Source organism: Macaca mulatta, chromosome 7 (genome assembly GCF_049350105.2).
Source record: "Macaca mulatta isolate MMU2019108-1 chromosome 7, T2T-MMU8v2.0, whole genome shotgun sequence".
In the NCBI taxonomy this organism is placed as follows: Eukaryota; Metazoa; Chordata; class Mammalia; order Primates; family Cercopithecidae; genus Macaca; species Macaca mulatta.
The window spans coordinates 90,065,343-90,082,283 of NC_133412.1; the positions used below are offsets into that span (position 1 = coordinate 90,065,343).

Consider the following 16,941-nt stretch of genomic DNA (forward strand, 5'->3'; position numbering starts at 1 on the left):
CTCTATATATTCATATATAAATGAGCAACAAAATAAAGTCATTTAAAGACAAAGAATTAAGTGTCTGTTAAACTTCTTAGGTGTTGTAAAGTATTCCTCTATTGACCCTGCTCTCCTAGGCTCTGAACAAGTTGTTCTATTTGGGCAACTGGCAAGAGGTATTTGGATCTCCTGAATAGAATGCCCTAAGATATTCATAGGCCTTTCATAAGAAGAAAGGGTCTCAACACTTATTGAAACACTGCACATGAGCTAAGTTATGTATGTTATCTTATTTAATCTTCGTAACAACCTTACTAGCCTGAAATTTCCAGCAGACCAGGAGTAGCATTGGTTTTGCTCTACATTGTATCTTAAAGCAGCCAGCAAAATGGAAAGAGAACAAACTCCCAATAAATATTCCTAGAAAGAGAAGGGTATAGAAGTGAAAGGAAAGATAAGATGATATTATTGTACTCATTTTGAGGATGGAAAATCTAAAATAAATACAGAAGGAGTAATATGTCCAAGATCACACAGGAGGAAGTTATGGACCTAGCATTTCGTTCCTGATCTTTCAGAATCCCAAACCCATGGTTTCTGTACAAAATATGCTTCCAGTCATATATGTACCTTCATTTGCATTTTAAAAACAATACTTTATTCAAGCTAGCCACCAGCTAAGAGGGTCCCAATTATCTGGAATCTAAGTCCAAAGGAACACAATGATTGAACAGACGTGCTGTCAATATTTCTGCATCACTCACTTTCTGTAAAAACAGAACCACCTATTGTGGCAAGTCTGGGAACAGGTGAGCACTTATTTCACCCTCCAGCTCCATATTTTGAGTCTCATTGTGAATCAAGCATGCAAATGCCTGAACTTCTTTACTGTGATCTAACACATAGATATTCACGGAAATCTTCAGAAAAGTAATTTTTTGAATAAATAACTTTTTTAAATGAAGTGATATTTGAGCACTCTGGAGCACCATACAAATATAGGACAGACCGAAGGAATATATGCAGCTTAATTTGAGTTAGCATTTTTTGAAATTTTATATTGCAAAAGTATACACATTTACTGTTGTGAAATTAGAAGGAATTGACAGGCAAGGAGGGCGGTCTACAAAACACTCCATAGATCCACCATACTGAGACAATGCTTAATGCTTTGATGGATTTATTTATTTTATAGTTTATATGCATATGCATGATTGTATACATACATGTGCATGGTTAAGTAGAAATGGTTCTCCTTGGTGTTCTGTTTATCCATTTATTGTTGTGAAGTAAATCCCCAAAGAGTACATTTGCTTTGCCCGAGGGAGTCTTTTGCTACATGCTGCTGTACATAATGAAAACTAAAAAAGAGGCTAACTTTTCAGCCTTGTGACCTTGTGGTGATTCAAACAGAGGCTTCATGGAAGGCAGATTCAGAAATGAACTTGGTGTGTGTGGGTGGTTATGCTTGGCATTATTGTTTGTGATAGTATGATAGGGACGATTTCAGAGTCCACCAACTGGGAACTGGTTAAGTAAAGTGTGGTACATCCAAACGATGCATGCTGTGCAGCTGAAAAGAAGAATGAGGAAGACCTCTGTAGTCAGGTAGAAGAATTCGGACCTATTGTGTGTGTTTTTTAAAAGGGAGAAGGAATGGTATTGTATGTGTGGTATGCTAATTTTTGTGTTGAGAGAGAAGAGTAGAATAAGAATATACATGTGTAATTTGCAAAGATACATTCTGAATGATATATAAGAAATGAATTAAAAGTATTTGGCTGTGGAAGGAGAATAAGACTGTGAAGGGGATTTTGCCCCATACTTTTATGGATAATTATGTTTAAAACATTTCTGGACTATATATTTGTACACATGACCCTTTAAAAAGTAAGTGAATGAAGGAATGAAGTAGGATTATGAGAAAGAGATAAGAAAAAAGGATCTAAGGGGCTGCCCATCTTTTTAGTGCCCAGTGAATATTAATACATAACAATAGCAGCAAATATTGGAAGAGTAGCCCCAGGAGGGTGGTAGGGAGTCAGCCTTCCCTTTGTCTTTTCCTCAATTTCATATATTAAAAAATATATATACACACACACACACACACACACACACACACATATATACATACACACACATATATATATTCCGAGAACATTAAAAGAATGTGAAACAAAAATGTCTCCAGATCTCTTAAAATAAAGGGAAGATGGGACAACTTTATGTAGTGCACTTCCCCAAAATGGACTGGTTTCCCTTAAGAGACAGGGATTCTAGCCTACATGGGATACATATGGGAGAAAAACCAAGAAAAAGAAAAGAGATTTAAATATAAATAAATGAAAATAACACTTCTCCATGGTTATAAAGGAAATCACATTCTTTTTGTAATTCTTTGGATGACAAATATTAAGAAAAATCTTTAATTTGCCACTCAAAACATTCTGGTTTGTTGCTTTTTATACTTTTTTATGCATGTAAACATTTTAAAAAGTAGAATCATAATAGATAGCCTTTTGTCACTTACTATATTTTGGACATATTTCTGTGGCAGTAAATATATCCTGGCATCATCATTTTTAATAGCTGGATGTATATTAATTCCTTTCCTTTTTTTCCTTTCTTTTCTTTTTCCTTTCCTTTCCTTCCTTTCCTTCCTTTGTTTCCTTCTTTTCTCTCCTTTTCCTTCCTTCCTTCCTTCTTCATTTCCTTTCTTTTCCTTTTCTCGTTCGTTCGTTCGTTCGTTCCTTCCTTCTTTCCTTCCTTCTTCCTTTCCTTTCTTTTCATTTTCCCCTTCCTTCCCTCCTTCCTTCCTTCCTTCCTTCCCTCCTTCCTTCCTTCCTTCCTTCCTTCCTTCCTTCCTTCCTTCCTTCCTTCCTTCCTTCCTTCCTTCCTTCCTTCCTTCCTTCCTTCCTTCCCTCCCTTCCTCTTTCCCTCTCTCCCTCCTTCCCTCTCTCCCTCCTTCCCTTCCTTCCTTCTTTTTTTCTCTCTCCAAATGCCGAAGTCACAGTTCACTTAATTTTTGTCCTGCCAAACTTGAAAGTGTTTTAACTTAGTGATTTTAGTGTAAACAGGAGCAGGAGAGAATATAATTATCTAGGTCTTGTTCTGTCACCCAGGCTGGAGTGCAGTGCCGTAATAGCTACTGCAGCCTCAAATTCCTGGGCAGAAGCAATTTTCCCACCTCAACCTGCCAAGTAGCTAGGACTACAGGTGTGTGTCACCACACCCAGCTATTTTTAAAATTTTTTTGTAAGGATGTGAATTTCTTATGCTGCCTAGGCTTGTCTTGAACTCCTGACCTCAAGTAATCCTCCCACCTTGGCTTGTCAAAGTCCTGGGATTACAGGTGTGAACTACTGCTCCCAGCCGAGAGTTTAGTTTTGTTTGCTAGTGGTGTTCTTGGTATCTTTTCTTATTTGAGGCTTTGGTGCTAGTGCTGAAGCATTACACTCACCATCCAAGGTTTACAGGACTTTTGTTTTGACATGGAACAGATGGAACAGTTTAGTTCTGCATCTTTGCAGGTATACAAAATGTGCCTACCAGGACTCTGCCTGTATCCATTGAAAGCAAGAAGTAATACAGTAAAACTTTGCCTGGCTAGAGGCTTCGAAGGAATGGAGTGTTCTGGTTGAATTCTATTAACTTGGAAGTATGAAGGTGAAAAAATTCAGAACTTAAATTTCCTTTGAATGCAATTTGAAAATATAGCCAATGATTCCACTTTTCTTCTCTAGTAAGTTTGGACATTCTTATCTACTTGGTGTTTTATTATAGAACTCCTAGTGTGCCTGAGACTTATTGTGAAGATACTTTTTTAAAACTTTAGCAGTAAGAGGATGTAAATGGTTTTGTGTGAGATCAAGCTGGATAAGAACTGATACCTATAAATATACTTTTTAGAGTAAACCTCTGATTATCACTTGTTTTCTTATTGAACTCATAAAAATAAAACACATTGGATGGAGGGTGGGAGTAGGAAGGAGAGTTATGTGTTATGTATTTTAATTGCATGTCATTGTTTCATATCAAACAGAACATATAGTATCCCTGGCTTTGGGCCTCCAGAAGGAAACACATTTTTCTACCTGCTGTATGGCAGAGGTTCTTAAATACCTGGAGGGATGGCTGCAGCACAGATTGCTGAGCCCTACTCCAGAGTTTCTGATTCACCAGGTCCAGGGTAGGGTCTGGGAATTTGCACTTATAAAGAGTTCTCAGGTGCTTCTGGCGCTGCTAGTCCAGAGATGACATTACTGAGAACCACTCTTGTCTACTAACTGTAAATTATAGAACTCTAGACAAAAGCTTGGTTTGGTCTGGAATAAGAAGCACACAGGTTATGGAGCAAATCATGAAAGATTCAACCCTTGATCCCAGTCTCGTGTGGAATTCAGGTAAAAAGCAGTACACAGTGACATAACACAATTCTTGGTTTTCACGATTGTAAGTCATAGCCAAGTATGTGAGAAATTCAGTTTCATTTGCAAAGCTTAGAGAGGCCAGGTGATTCTAGAAAAACGGGCCTTGTATTTGTTTTAAACCGGTAAAGTGCTTTGAGTGCTTATTAAATTGAAAGCTTCTAAAATTTACTTTGTATTTTATTTTATTTCTTTTGAAATGGAGTCTCGCCTTTTCACCCAGGCTGGACTGCAGTGGTGTGAGCTTGGCTCACTGCAACCTCCGTCTCCTGGGTTCAAGTGATTCTCTTGCCTCAGCCTCCGAAATAGCTGGGATTACAGGCACCCACTATCATGCCTGGCTAGTTTTTGTATTTTTAGTAGATATGGGGTTTCACCATGTTGGCCAGGATGGTCTTGAACTCCTGACCTCAGGTGATCCACCCGCCTTGGGCTCCCGAAGTGCTGGGATTATAGGCATGAGCCACTGCACCCGGCTCAAAAGCTTTGTGTTGTTACAGATATTAGACATTTATTGTTCAAGAAAAAAAAATCTTAATAACGTAGGAGAATAAGAGACACGTTTTTCCAAAAGAGAGAAACTATTGTGATTTTATCTTATTGGAATGTTGGATAATATAGTCTGCTTCATTAATCATCAAGCATGCTATGGATTTTCCATTTTTATAGGCTCTGTATCTCAGTTATGGTAATACTGGTAATTTTTGTACTGTGTTTGAAGATGAAAAATACAGGCCACAATCACAGATCTTGCATAGAAGCTGGATAATGAAGATAGCTCTGGAAGAACACATAGATACACACACACAGACGCACGTATATATAAAGTATGCACACATATATTTTTTAAAGTTTTAAAGCTTTTAAAGCAAAAGCCAGCCCCTTCCCTCTCTCAGACTGGGCGGCCCCTCCATTCTCTCAGAGTGGGCGGGGACAGCGGTTGCCTGGGCAGCTTTCCTTGTGATGCCACAAGTCTCTCTGTACATACTACTGCCTGGCCACGCCCCTTTCCCCTTCATCTTTCTCATTGACCAATGGGCTTGTAGCATTAAGGCCACACCCCCTTTCTGCATTCTACTGGGGCCCTGGTTATGCCTCCTCTGGCTCAGTCCCACAGCTGCCTGGTAGGCGACTGGAGGTGTTGATCAGTGCTCGCTGGGATTTCGCTGACGTGGCCCCAACCCCACCTCCCTCCCCACCCCGTGATGGCAGAAGAAACTTGACTGAACAAATTGGCCACAGCAAAGGAAAAGGTAAAAACGCACCAGGTCATGGTCCCCCAACCCAGCCACAGCTCCCCTCTGATGGCAAGACCACTGCCAGAGTCCTTACCACTCCTGAGACTCACCTGACTGGGACCTCCAACACCGGCGCCTCTGGGGTCCCCCCACCAAAGTCTTGTCAATCAGCCCTGCCCCTTCAGCAAGCAGCCCAGTCCCTGCCCTTGCCAATCACCCCAGATTGACTTTGGGCAGGTGACTCCTGGGGCTCCCTGCTCCATTACGGGGCCCTCACCTCCTGCTGCCCCAAGCTTGACCTCCCTAGGCTGTTGGGCTCGAGTCTCCAAGGACCTGAGCCCCCCAACCGCAGGCCCCACCCTTGTCAGTTGTCCCTGGGTGACTTCGGGCTGGTGACTCTTGGGGCTCTCTGCTGTGGACTTTACCGTCCACTCCTGCTGCCTCAAGGTCGACCTCCCTTGGCTCTCTGTGCTGACGTCTCCAAGGACCTGGGTCCCAACCCTGTGTTTCCCTCCCCCATTGTGGAGTGGTGACTCAGACATCGTACTGATGTGGTCCCTCCCCCCGACCAGGAGGAGTGGAATGTAGTGATGTCGCAGTCTGCCTAGGAACTGTCATTACTGCAAGAGCAGCCACTGATCTTACAACACAGTCCCGTAAACATTCTCGCTCCATTTCTGGTTCCTCTGGTCACAGCACAAATTTCCAACTGGAAGGGGAATGGAGACTATGGGACCTAGGAGCAAGAGGTTTCAGGCTGCCTTACTCCCTTCACATAGACATTGACAGTGGGAAAAGCCTGCACTTTCCCGGTGAGCTCAAAATATGGACATTATCTCTGGGTGGCAATGGGGGAATGGGTTTGGTTTGGTTTTTCTCCCAGGCTTCTACTTTCCAGAGAGATTTTAACATTTTTTTCTGAGTTCTCCACCTCATATTCTAATTCTCCATGGTTCTGGGACCAGACTGCCCTTCATTCACTGGTCTCTGAAGTGAGATTTGCTCATCTTCTGTGGGATAGATCTTGGGAAACTGAACTTGACAGCTTGAATCTTCCTCATATTATCTGAACCTGGGGTACTCTGAGTGCCACAGGATAAATGTGGGACATCTTTCTGAAGCATCAGTTTCTGTTGATTCTCCTGAGATCAAGAGAAAAAACATTACTGTACTTAGGGATGACAGTCACATAGGTTTCTAAGAGTATACCAGACTTCTCTCTGAAATGAGGTTTGGGTTGCCTTCTTTCTGATAAATTCCCAGATTTAACAGAAAGGCTTCCTTCTGCCATGAGGACACATTGATATAAAATTTGAGAGGTACTGGTGCACTGCTTCACACTAATAGACAAGTGAGGATGTATGACTCTAAACCATGCGGCATACAGTTCCTGCCTACTTAATGTTTACTTTTTTACCTCTGCTTCTGGTTTTGGTCCCTGGCAGCTACTGATTCTCGGCAAAACCCCAGAGCTTGGAGTCAGAAGACTGAGTTTCAAAGTTCCACTATCACCTTTTTCTTTCTCTCCCTCCCTCCCTCCCTCCCTTCCTTTCTTTCTTTCTTTCTTTCTTTCTTTCTTTCTTTCTTTCTTTCTTTCTTTCTTTCTTTCTTTCTTTCTTTCTTTCTTTCTTTCTTTCTTTCTTTCTTTTCTTTCTTTCTTTCTCTCTTTCTCTCTCTTTCTCTCTTTCTTTCTTTCTCTCTTTCTTTCTTTCTCTCTCTCTCTCTTTCTTTCTTTCTCTCTCTTTCTCTTTCTCTCTTTCTTTCTTTCTTTCTTTCTTTCTTTCTTTCTTTCTTTCTTTCTTTCTTTCTTTCTTTCTTTCTTTCTTTCTTTCCTGGCCATGATATCAATCCCTCTTGGTCACTAACTGATTGTGACAACACTTTGTACAGTTGTTGGTGTCATTAAATCAGCTGGTGTATAAGAGTATTTTGTAAAAACTGTAAAGGAGGATGTGGCTGTAGGGGCTGATAGTTCTCATGAGTATTACTGCTCTTCTTTCCCACAGTTAAAAAATATTGGCAGAGAAACAGCCCGGGAGTTCCAGCAGGAGCAAAGAGGAACAGGAAAACAAATGGCAGTGGCCCTGAGACAGCCACTGCTGATGGTTGCCACTCACCTGGAGATGTGAGTCTTGGCTGGCCAGGCTTCTGGGAACAGGGGGCCCAAGGAGCAGTAGAGGGTAATTGTTAAGATTGGGGATGGACTGTTAGGTACTGGTTAAGAATTCTGGGTTTGAATCCTGCCTCTCCGTCTGCTAGGGATATGATGTAGGGCAAGTTGCTTGAACTCTTTGGGTCTCTCTTTTTACATCTGTATAATAGAGGTGGTATTGTTTGACTTCCATTTGTGAAGTTTAAATGAGATTTGTTATTGTTGTTTTTATGTTAATCCCTAGTACATGACCTGCTGTAAACACCCAGGACACCCAGGATATTGTCATTGCTGTTTGATTTTCCTCATCCCCAGTCTCAAGGGGAAACCAGGGCAATGAGAACAGTCACTTGCCATCAGGACTCACTGAAAGGGTCCCAGGGTGGGATGGAGGGAGATAAGAACCATGAGAGAAGTTGGCACAGAGGAGTTTTGGGAGAAAGGGTCCAAGATAGGCAGAAAAGAAAATGTTGCCAGTTGATGGGGAAGAAAGGAAGTCAGAGGGCTTAGACACTGAGGGGGTCAGAACATCTCCATGTACACTCTCATCTCTTGTAGTCAGCAACAGGTATCCACGGGGAGGGCCCTACATCATCTGCTTCCCTGAAGGATCTGGAGGTAAGAGGCTCTGGGTGGAGGTGCAGTGACCCTGCAGGCCAGCCCTCCAGCCTCCTCCCACAGCGGGGACTGGGTGCCCCTCTGCCAGTTGAGACAGCCCACACACACTCTAATCCTAATGATTGTTCTCTCTACCTCTCCCCTGACTCCTCCTCCACCTCCTTCTCACTGCATGTGCCTCAGAGCCTGTGCCAAGAGCTAGCAGTAGTCCTGGACTCAAGGTCCGTAAAAATCAGTCAACTGAATAACATCATCAAATCTCTGGTAAGAGTCCAGTGGGGTTCCCTGATTCCACGCTGCCAATATTGGGCTCCAGTTTCCCCTTGGGGCCCTGAAGAATGGGACTGGGTTCCCCTGGTGTCAAGGGCAAATAGGGAGTTGGGGAACCCAGGCCTCAACTGGAGGGAACCCAGAGCATGCAGCATGGCTCTTCTTTTGCTGCCCTCTTTGCTGACTCTCTCCTCTCCAGTCACCCGTGCTCCTTGCTACACATGCCCTGGGGTTGTTGCCCTTCGGGGAAGTGCTGGCCTGACTGGTTGTCAGGGGCCCCGTATTTCTGCCGTGACTCAGTCCCTAATTTGCTCTTTGATTCTGGACAAGCCACCTCTTCTTTTTGAGCTCATGTTTCCAGAGGAGATATGGAGTATCAGAATATCTTTCTGTTAGTTCTGAGAGTCAGAGATTTAAAGGCCCCCTACAGTGGAAATCTCAGTGCCAAGGGCTCCTGTCTGTCCTTTTCCATCCTATATCTGCTGTGAAGAACTGTACCTGGCCCATATGTGCTCAGAAATGTTTATTGAATGAACGCACTTTTCTAAATCACAAGCTGGCAGAAGGGGGGCCTTTCCCAAACTCTCTCTCTAGAGGTTTATGTTACTCTCTTCTCAAGAGATTACAGATTCAGACTTTGAGTTCTGTGGCTGTGGTTGAAAACCAACAAAGACCCAAATCCTCTGTCCTTGGGAGCTTGACCAGGTAGTGTTCCCTTTGGGTCTGAGAACTTTGTCTTTAAAATCCATCCCTGGCCCTGCCTACCACTTCCTGGTCTGGGGAATAGAGTTGAGGGGGCCACCCTCCATCATCTTAATTTGACTCTCCCCACAGAAAGAACAGAAGAAACAAGTGCAACATCAGCTGGAAGTAGTAACGTGATTTCTTTGTTTGCTCGCGACGTGACTGCTGGGTTTGGGGGGGCACTCAGATGTAGAGGCCCAAGTCTCATCTCACCCACTCCCAGCCTGCGGAAGAAGGCTCACCCCTCAGATTCCACCCCATCCCTACAGGGTCCCTGATAACCTGGTCCCATGGGTGGGCCTGTCCTGGGGCATTGGTGGCATTCTGGGGGCCTGTCTCTTGCTGTGCCATCTCTGCATCCCCCTGGTAAGAGCTCTGTCTTCCTCTTCCTATAGGAAAAGAAAGCAAACAATGAGAAACAAAGCCGAAAGGGAGCTAGAGGTGAGTGGAGGCTGTGCAGTTCCCTCCTGTCCTCCGGAGAATGTTTCTTTCCTTCTCTTTCAGCACTTGCTTTTCTCCCAAAGGTTCAAATCCAGAGATTGAACACACAGAAAGGGAAACTAAATACAGACCTATATCACATGAAACGTTCTCCCAGATACTTTGAATGTAGGAATCTGGGCACCTTGTCATCCTTCAACCTGGCACTTTGACATGTCTTTAGGGGGAGTTCTTTGGGCCCCGTCTCAACTCTCTCATTACAGATGAGTCCAAGGATCTGGCCAGCCGCCTGCAACATTCATTGCAGCGTATAGCAGAGTTAGAGCGGGCTCTCTCTGCTGTCACTGCCACACAGGAGAAGAAGGAGATCAGTGTGAGTTCAGCCACTTGTCCTGTCCCCTGGCAGCTTGGCTTCCTAGATGGAGGAGTGAGCCTAAAGCTCCATTCTACAGGATGGAGTGTCCTGCCCAGAACACAGCATGGCCTTTTCCCTCTGCTTTTGTGTATGGTTGTTAGAGCAGCCTGGGGCTGAGTCAGCTGCTGTGGGTGAGTTGGGGCCCACTGTGGGGAGCGAGCACTGGACGCAGAGCTTGGAGGCCAAGTGCCTGCCCTGCCCTTACCTGGCTGTGGTCTTGGCCAAGTCTTAGGTGGGGTATTGGGTATTTGTACTGCATAGGAACAGAAGAATACCTTTAATATGTTACCACTTCTGTAAAGAGAGGAAACGTGTGTGTGTGTGTGTGTGTGTGTGTGTGTGTGTACATACTATAATAGACATAAAACATGTCTGTAAGCATTCATAAAAAACTCAGGAGAGAGCAACAGGGTGGCTGGGAGATACTTCCCTTCTGTACCTTCTGAGTTTTGGACTATGCAAATGTATCATCCTTTCAAAAAGTGAACAAAATATTAATTTTCCCCTTCCTATCTGTGCTCCCACCCCCAGCAAGAAAAATGGGCTTAGAGAATCGGATAGACCTGGGTGTTCAAATCCCAGCTCTGCCTAAGTGATCTTAGGCAAGCACTTAACCTCGAATACTCCATGTTTTTTCATCTACACAATAGAGGTAATCATAGTAACTGTCTCCTATGGTAGTTGCGAGGATTAAATGGGATTGCCAGCATGGTAACTGGTGAAGCACTCAATAAAAGTTCAAACAGTGGTAGCAATAACAGTAATAACAAAGCAATATTATCTGATCTCTCTGGACCTCTGTTAGCCAGCTGTAAATTCAGTCTCTTTCCCTGTCCCTTCCAACTTGACTGAGTTCTTTTAAAAACCAGACCACAGGCTTGGAAATGCCTTGATCTTTACTGACCAAGTTGTATATTGAGCCAAGCCCAGCCCTTTTACGGGGCACTGTGTGGAATGGCCCAGGCTCCTAAGATTGAAACTTCTCACTCTTCACCATCCAGACCTCGAGCCACAGTAAAGCTGTTATTCAGTGGCAGTTAGAGTGGTCCATATGGGAGCAGGCACTGCTGAATGCACACATGACATGGGTAAGGTTTTGCAGAGGGAGGGATGTGGAAGGAAGATGACCCCAGGTGGCCAGGAGCAGGTGAGGACCAGTGACGGCCCTTCCTAACTTCTCTGCCCATTCTTGCAGTTGAAGGAGTTGCTTAAACAAGTCCAGCTAGAGAGAGATGAATATGCTCAACACATAAAAGGAGAGAGGGCCTGGTGGCAGCAGAGGATGAGGAAAATGTCACAGGAGGTGAGATCTGACCCTTCAGCCCCCTACCTTCGATAGGTCACTGGATCTTTCTGGGCATCTGTAAAATGAAAATAGTACAGCCAGAGGTGGTCATGGGCTTTGTGGAGGTGGGAGCAGAGAGGGAGATGGCAGCCTGTCCAGCCACCAGCCCCTCTCTCCAGGGCCCTTTGCCCCCGTGCTTTGGGCAGGTTCGCACATTGAAGAAGGAGAAGAAGCATGATACACGTCGGGTAGAGAAGCTGGAGAGGAGCTTGTCCAAACAAAAACCAGAGGGGTAAGATGGGGCTGGCATGACCTGGGAGCAGGCCTGGCATCAGACGGCCCTGGGAGTGGCTTAGAGTGCCCCAGGGAGGTGAGTGGATGGAAGGGCTTTGAGGCAGAGGAAAAGAGGTCTGTGCCAGGAGATAGCAAGTCTTGTCGTCTCCATGAGCCTCAGTGTCCCCATCAGCAAAGGGGGCCCATTGTCAGCCACCCACAGTGCTCTCTATCTGAAAGTGGTTCAGAAGATTGCCTACCATCTGAGTCCGAGGAATTATTAGCAGTAAGGCCAAGTTTGGGGAGCCTGAGAGGAGCTGTGCACTAAGAGGAGGGTTTTTTGTTTTGTTTTGTTTTTTTGAGAATCCAGAGGCCCTTATTGCCTGCTTCCTTTCTCCGCTGAACCCCTGCCTCTGGAGCCTCCAGCAGTGCCCTCTGAGGTGGAGCTGCAGCATCTGAGGAAGGAGGTGGAGAGAATGGCAGGAGAACTCCAAGCCCAGGTGGACAACAATCAGCGCATGAGTGTCCTGATCTGGGGGCAAAAGGAGAGGCTTCAGCAGCAGGAGGAGAGGCTTCGGAGCAGCAAGAGAGGCTTTAGGAGCAGGAGGAGAGGTTTCAGCAGCTGGCCGAGCCACAGAGTGGCTTCGAGAAGCTGGTGTGTTGCCCACCTGGGGAGCCTGCCCTCCTCCCTAGCCCTCCAGGCCTTTGTTTCCCCACCTGTAAAACGGGACAGTGTAGCCCTCACGTGAAATGTTACTTCTAAAGGCACCTGTGAGCCAGAGCCCTGCTCTGGAGGCTGTGGAGAGAGGGGATGATTTTTCTCACCTGCCTCCATCCTTCCTGGTGCCATGGGAGGCAGACACCAAGTTCTTGGTTCTCCAGCTGCAGTGGGTGGCTGCTGATTGCTTCTGTCTGTCCAGAACAATGAGAACAAGAGCGCACTGCAGTTGGAGCAGCAGGTAAAGGAGCTGCAGGAGAAGCTGGGTGAGGTGAAGGAAACGGTAACCTCTGCCCCATCCAAGAAGGGCTGGGAAGCGGGCACCAGCCTCTGGGGAGGGGAGGTGCCAGGCCAGAGCCAGCTCCAGCTTTGGAGCAGGTGACCCCAGCACCCTCCAGGGCAGTCCTGTGACTGTTTCTTGCTTCCTGCCCTCTGACTATTAGACGTGTGAGGCCTGGGCTCCTCCCAGGTCTGGACATCATCATCCCAGCTAGAGGCATGGAGCTCCCAGTCATAGGGGAAGACACAGTGGTATAAGAGGCTCCTTATTCCAGGCACGGTGGCTCATGCCTGTAATCCCAGCACTTTGGGAGGCTGAGGCAGGAGAATCACTTGAGGTCGGGAGTTTGAGATCAGCCTGGGCAACATGGTAAAACCTCATCTCTATCAAAATTACAAAAAAAAAAAAAAAAAAAAAAAAAAAAAGCCAGGCATGGTGGCACATGCCTGTAATCCCACCTACTCAGGAGGCTGAGGCATGAGAATCGATTGAGCCCAGGAGGTGGAGATTGCAGCAAGCTGAGATTGCACCACTCCATGCCAGCCTGGGCCACAGAGTGACACTCTGTCTCAAAACAAAAACGCTTCTTAGATTAAAACCGCATTCCAGCCTCGGTTCCACTGGTCACCATTCAAATACTTTGCATCTCTAAGTCTCTGTTTGTTTAACTTCAAAAGGAAGTTATCATTTTCCTTACAGAGGAGTTGAGGATTAAATGAGATAATAGTTGGAAAGCATTAAGGATGTAGCACACTTAGCAGATGGTGGTTGTCTCTCACTGCTTTTCCACCAGTCTGTGGCCTACAGTTTAAATGGTGAGAAGAGAGTATGCGATTTGAGGCTGGGGAAGGAGGCATGGGGTTCTAGGAAAAGGAGGCAGTCACTTAGGCCCAGAGCAAGGGGCCAGGGCCTGGGCAGGTGACAGAGCCCCACATTTCCTTGGCTACCCTGTTAATGGTCCCAGAATCTGGAAGCCAGCCACCACATGCCCTCACACCCAGCATATTCCTGCAGGTGAAGCTGAAGAGCCAAGGGGCTCAGAGTCTGTAGCAGCAGCCAGACCATCACCTGGGTCACCTGCAGCAGTATGTGGCCACCTATCAGCAGCAGGTGGCCGCCTATCAGCAGCTGACCTTTGAGAATGAGGTGCTGCACAGGCAGTTACTGCAGCAGACCCAGCTAATAAACCAGCTGCATCACAAGGAAGCTTGGGGCAAAGTGGTGGCCAACCTGGCCCACAAAAAGTTGCAGGAGACCCAGGGGAGGGAGCTGCTGAGGCTGGGGCCCTAAGGGGGACAACCTGGCAAACTCTATGCCTTCTCACCCTTTCTTGGCCCCTTAGGAGCGCCTGGAAACTTCCAGCCAGCAGCACCAGCCCCTACAGGCCCAGCTGAGCCTCATGGTTCTTCCTGGGGAAGGTACAGGAACCTGCTCAGAGGAAGAGGAGAGAGCCCCAGGAGGAAGGGGGCACTGTTAGCAGCGCAGGATTGAGGAGTTGGAAGAGACCTTCAGAACAGCTGGTCCTTATGCCGACTGGGTGCCTGCACTAAGTTCGGCATCAATATGGTGACTTCCTGGGAGTGGGGTCCACCAAGTTGCCTAAGGATGGCTGAACTGGCCCAGGTCAGAAAGGGAGCAGGTCAGAACTCCAGCACTGACCGGTAGTGGGACTGTGCCTGGGCAGTATAGCAAGATCTTTGTCGTTAAAAGTAAAAATAAAAAACAGCAGCTTATTCCTCTCTGGGTAGGGGCTGGCTCAGGGTTACACAGTGATGGTGGAGGTAGAGGTGGGCCCACAGTACCTCCCTTGTTGGGTTGTCTGAGGACCCTTTTGGCCACCCCCCACAGGAGATGGAGGAGGACATCTGGACAGTGAGCAGGAGGAGGCACCTCAGCCCATGCCGACCGTCCCGGAGGACCTGGAGAGCTGGGAGGCCATGGTGAGCCTGACTCCCCCTGCACCCATTTTGCCACCTTCCTGTGTGGTCCCTCCAAGACCCCTTTATGCTCTTGGTTTCTCTGCCTTCTGATTTTTCCGGACCCTCACCCCTTCTGGGAGCCAGTGGTCAGACACCATTTCACCTGTGACCAACAGGTGCACTCTCTGAGGCCCCAAGGGAAGGGGCTGCGCTCCACCTCTCTGCCCGTTTGTTCTGTGTATGCCCCTACAAGAATGCTCACCTCTTGCCCTCAGGTGGCATTTTTCAACCCCGCTGGAGCCAGTGCCCAGGAGGAGCAGGCACAGTTCCGAGAGCAGGTGACAGAGCACAGAGTGTGCTGCCAGCGCCTGGCTCACCTGGTGGCCTCGGCCCAGCAGGAGCCAGAAGCAGTGATCCCAGCGCCAGTGACTGGGGGTGAGTCTCTGAGTGGGGAGACCCACCGGGTCCTGCAGGAGGTCATGGAGAAGCTAGAGGTGAGTGAGTCCTGGCATGGTCCAAGAAGGGCAGGGGTGGGACTGATTGCTGCCGCGATGTGACACCATTATTTTGGCTCCAGAGCGGCCTTATGGACCTCCTGGAGAAGGTGGACCTGAGGGAGTCGGTGGAGAAACTACAGCTTCGATTCATCCAGAACTGGAAAGACAGATGCCATCAGTGAGCTGGAGGCCAGGGCATGGCAGTGGGAGCTGCAGGGCCAACGGAGGGGCCTCAGCGTCTGAGCCCTGTTGTCCCGAAGGAAAGTTCATCACATTATAATAGAGCCAGGGGGTAGTGCCAAAGATGCAGCACCAGGAGGCCATCAGGCTGGCCCAGGACAAGGAGGAGATGAATGTAGGGTGTGCAACATATCTGATGGGGTGGGGGTGGGCGTGAGGGTGGGCGCTGGTAGCTGCATGACAGCTGAGCACCCCTCCATCCAGGTGAAGCTGCTGGAGCTGCAGGAGATAATGCTGTGGCTTGTGGTGACTACAACGAGGGGCACGGCAAATTTCCGGCCACTGCCCAGAACCCTGCTGATGAGCCCAGTCCAGGAACCCAGCCCCGCAGGAGCTGGGAGCTGCCAACAAGCATGGTGGTGAGTAGAGTCCTCAGGCAGGTGGGCAGGCAGGGGCAGGAGAGGCTCACACTGCGCTCAGATCCCCGCCTCCCTCTCCCCAAAGATCTTTGTGAGGTGAGCCTCACCGACAGCGTGGAGCACCCAGGCTTGGGCATCAACCCCTGTGTGCCATTCTTTTGCCGGGCTTCGCTGCCGAGAAGAAGGAGATTAACATCACCATCATCAAAGAGCTGGTCAAGAAATTTTAAAAAAGGAAACAAAGGTATGGGGTTAATCTCCTACCCAATTCATTTACTTCATTTGAATGTTAGAGCCACTCATGATTATTTGTGTTTCTAATTTACAATTTAAGTTTATTTGTAAAAAGTTAAAGGAGAGTGGGTCTCTGAGGCTTTCACTGATGTTCACTCTGGCATCCTGTAGCATTTTTCTTCTTTAATTTCATAATTGTAGGTCATTAGCATGCGTATCGAGTTCGCCCTTATGTGGTGGGAGGTCAAACACACAAAGACCCACTATTTGCACAAAACTATTGTCGCTGGTTTGGAATAGGCTGCCATGCTTTTTTAATGTTATTGCAGCACGTATATTCATTATGGAATTCAGATAAAATCTGCTTATGTTCTGCTACTGTTTGACCTAATCTTAGTCACAGTGAGCTCTTCATTAGCTCAATATGTGGTTTGCCCCCAAGTGTGCACTGTTTATTACTTTGTAATATGCCACTGTGAGTACTGACATTTAGAGTTGTTTAAAGGCTGAGAACTGGAAACAGCCTTTCCCCCATTTTCTGTGTATTGGTGATGGGAGTAACAACATTTTGGGGGATTTTTAAATCTCACAGAAGAGGAAAGTGGCCTGCTCTGGCAGGTGTGTGCGGGATAGAGTGTGTTTCATTTGTTCCGGTACCAAGAATGAGCGCTGTACTGTGGTAGTTCCCTCAGGATTTGTGTGTGCTCTGGGCTCATGAAGATGTTGCACCATGAGCTGCAGCAGTTGTGCTCTTTCTCGATGACCTAAAAAGGGATTATTTCTGAGGAATGAAAGGCTCCCATGGTTGACTGTAGATATGGAAAACCTTTCCTAGCTTAGAGCATTTGT

General features: G+C 46.9%; 1 pseudogene; it reads left to right on the plus strand.

Annotated features, from left to right (window-relative positions):
* Positions 1-5,587: 5,587 nt before the first annotated feature.
* Positions 5,588-16,634, plus strand: LOC717635 (golgin subfamily A member 8F-like; annotated as a pseudogene).
* The last annotated feature ends 307 nt before the right edge of the window (positions 16,635-16,941 follow it).